Source organism: Equus quagga, chromosome 15 (genome assembly GCF_021613505.1).
Source record: "Equus quagga isolate Etosha38 chromosome 15, UCLA_HA_Equagga_1.0, whole genome shotgun sequence".
Classification (NCBI taxonomy): domain Eukaryota; kingdom Metazoa; phylum Chordata; class Mammalia; order Perissodactyla; family Equidae; genus Equus; species Equus quagga.
Genome location: NC_060281.1, coordinates 38,686,232 through 38,689,822, shown reverse-complemented (window position 1 = coordinate 38,689,822; position 3,591 = coordinate 38,686,232). Strand labels below are relative to the sequence as shown.

The 3,591-nt window shown below is 41.4% G+C and overlaps 1 non-coding gene across 1 annotated transcript; it reads left to right on the top strand.

Moving 5' to 3' along the window:
- The first annotated feature begins 1,740 nt into the window (after positions 1-1,740).
- TRNAM-CAU (transfer RNA methionine (anticodon CAU)) lies at positions 1,741-1,813 on the top strand. The gene has a single exon. It is a non-coding gene; the product is annotated as a tRNA-Met (tRNA).
- Positions 1,814-3,591: the final 1,778 nt, after the last annotated feature.

Below are 3,591 nucleotides of genomic sequence, written 5' to 3'. Positions count from 1 at the left end.
TAGTATCTCTGCCAGGGAATAAGTTTTGTGGCTTCCTATTCTGCCATCTTGCTGATGTCACTCCTTGCCAGCATTATAGTTTGAAGCTCTAGAGTTTATACTTGCTATTTATTTTAGGAGAGTGCTTCTGATGGTGTGTTTTCTTTTCCTGGGAACATTTTACTCCTTTTTTCTATATGGATTTCATCTTAAGCAATAAGTTGATGCTATTTAATAGTCAAACATTTCTAACACTTGGCTGTGCCTCTCTCAATTCCTTTCTGCTGATTATCAGGATGGTCACATGACTGAACACTGGCATGTTCAGTGACAATTGTGATAACTTCTATCTACAAGGAGAGGAGTTTGGGTATGGGACTCACACTAAAAAACTGAACAGATAATACATGAGGATTTTTTGACCTATAATTTCAAGATTTATAGGAAAAGAAAGATTCAAGAAGTCCAATTCACCAAAAGCTGGAAATATAAAAAGAAATCAATAGTTATTATTTTATCATTGCAAACAAATTCTGTCAATTATTTTCTTTGAAGTGATAGGCTGATTTAATTTTTAAGAAAATGTCTGAATATATCATAGTTTTGTCTGTTACTTACTCTTTCAAGTAAAAATGGTGTTCCATGAAAAAAAATCAGGTAGATTAGTTCAGAACTCAAATTATTATTTGCACAGGTGAGAGCTAATAAAATTATATTTTTTAAGGATATTCTTAAGTAAAATATTTTTTTTCCTGAATGTTTGGCACTTATGGACACAATAACTGCCAGCACCGCTTGGTCACTGCCTTAATCCACAGGAGGCACCAGCAGTTTTACCTACTGTCGTTTTTCAAAGCAAACAAAACCTTGATATTATTATGAAAATATTGCTGGCCTCACCCATACCCTGAAAGTGTCTCAGGACCCCCAGGTGTCCAGGCACCACACTTTGAGAACTGATGATTAAACATATTTCTGGGGATTTGAGGGACAAAGAGCCGAGGTTGCCTTGGAAGTTTTGAACCCAGATGCCAGGCACATGGCAGGTTGTGAACTAATGTCTGTTGAGTGGACTAAAGAATCCATAATTCTATAAATATTTGCTTAATGAGTGAATGTGGTGATATGGGGAAGCCAGGTGGAGAGAACGTGATCTAGAGGAGAGAAAACACACTTTTTGGAATCAACAAAATCTGTTTTCAAGGTCTGGCTTTACCACTCAGCAGCCGTGGATTTGATTCTGCTGCCCCTCGGTTTCATCAGTAAAGTGGAGATAATGATATATAGATTTATGGCAAAAAAATTTAAATTGGACTAAATGAAATTATGTGAATAAAATCTTTAATAGAATTTTGGGTACGTAGAGGTGAAGAAAACATGGAGACACAAAGTCAGTTTCTGATATTTTGACTTAATGTGGGCTTACCATAGGTAAGTGTAGACTGTAGACGTGTTTGGGAGCTATTCATCCAAATCCTATTTAGTGAGGGTCGACTATTCCGACAGAGGAGACTAATGACAGTAAAAAATGAATCGATACCTCTGTGGGAACGACGATCTACATCAATAGAAAATAAGAAGTGAGTACATCCCGTTTTCCAGGTGTGAGGCTCTTTTGAGCGCGGGACTAAAAGATATTTGGAAATATCTCGAAGAACTAGTAACCCTGGGTCAAGAAAACTGTAAATCCAGAAAGTAGCCTGGCTCGGGCAAAGAAATTAGATGATTCCTTTAGAATCCGGTCAAAGGTTGGTTTTCGTTGCCTTCTTAGCGCAGTGGGCAGCGCGTCAGTCTCATAATCTGAAGGTCCTGAGTTCGAGCCTCAGAGAGGGCAGGTGTTTTTTTTCTTCCCTCTGGCGTCTGGAAGCATGTTCATTTTTCTTGTATTTGTTCTAACCACAAAAGATAACCACAACTCCTTTTAGAGATAAGACAGAGCATCCTGGATAGCTGCACTTATTTGAAGCTGGGACGTAGTATTTTCTGTCCTGAAATATCAAGAAAGTAAAACTATGTTAGTGCCAGACCTTTCTCACAGTAATCGTTTCAGAGTTTCATTCAACATGAGCTTCGCACAACAGCTGTTTTCTGAGAGGTTCTGGAGACGCGCCGCTTTGGTGGCCTTGAGGCGCGGGAATCCTTAGCAGTCCTGAAAAACGAGGTGGAGCATAAAGCTAGTTCCGAAATAACCACCTGCCCAAAACAGCTAACAGTGCGGAGTGCTGGCTGGCGCCTGCAGCGTCCACGCCCGCTTTCTCGGGCTGTGCTTCTCTTTTTCCCTCCTGGTTGGTACCCGCAGCTTCCCAGTTCACTACCTCAGAGTTTTACACCTCAGTGCAGGTGTAGGAAACATTGATCTTTTTTTGGTCTGTTTTTAATTTTATGGGTACATAGAAGATAGGGAAATATTGGACATCTTTGAAGTGTGGTAAATCGAATCTTTCTGATTTTTTCCCCCTGTAATTCCACACATGACAGGGCTGGCGATGTCTTGACCAACGCTCCAAAAGACTGTATGTAGATGATGAAAGAAAACAGGGGAAAAGAGATGCGGGATCCCAAAGCAGCTGGAGATGCTCAAAGAGCAAAAAGGTCTGTGTGGTGTTGGGCGGTCATTTTCATCTCCCTGCAGCAATGCAGGGTGCTGTCTGAAGGGTGGGCCCGCAACTCTCTGTTATAGAAACCGAGAGAAGTCAATTTTAATGGTAACAAAACCTCTCTGCTAACTGGTTTTGGGATTTACGTGGGATTTGACCTGGGAAACAAGGAAGTCCAATGACGGGGACCTAGAGAAGCTAGACTAAGAGAAAACAGGCGGGTCTAAGGTCTCGGAGTAGATCTGGCCTTGGAACAGAAATTGCAAATCGCTAGAGAGTCGGGCAGAGGAAGCTTCTAACACCCAACAGAATTTATAGAAAATGAATTCATGCAGGAAGAGAGGAAGAGAGGAAGAAAGAGAGTGCTGGAAAGTGTCGTTAACGAGGTGTTTTCCCACCTGTCTGGGATCCCATCATCACCATCCTTGGCTCTGTATTTCAACTGTAATGCCTGAGTCCTGAGCAACAGCCTCAGAAACCCTTCAAAATTATCAAAGGAGACAAAGAAGCTATTCTCATGTGCCACACACAGAACCTGGATACTTTTTCTCTTTTGTTTTAGAGGCTCCTGGAGATAAAAACAAATAGACAAAAACTTCCCAGCAGAAAAGCAATTCCACCCTATCTGTTCTCTAAACCTATTAAGATCAACACAGACAGAGGAAAGAATTCACTGAGCAGAACTGAGCAGTGGGAGAGTCCCTGCATTTTGACTCTCCCTCACAGCCTTTCCACTTCTTTAACTTGAACCCAAGCCCCCCATACCCCAAGATTTCTGAGGGTGAAGCTCAGGATGTGAGGGAGCCTTGGGATCATTGCTCACAGACTTCAAATTGTTGAATAGTCTAAAAGAAATGAGAAAATTATCATGTCTTTCAGATCCATAAATGCCACACCCCCTTGAGTTTTAAGGCATTCAAGGGGAAGTCAGGACTGGAATTACTGCCAATCATCTCAAAGAGTGCCCTGAGCAAGAGCATGGGGACAATCAATTACTTTGTTGGCTCCATCACAA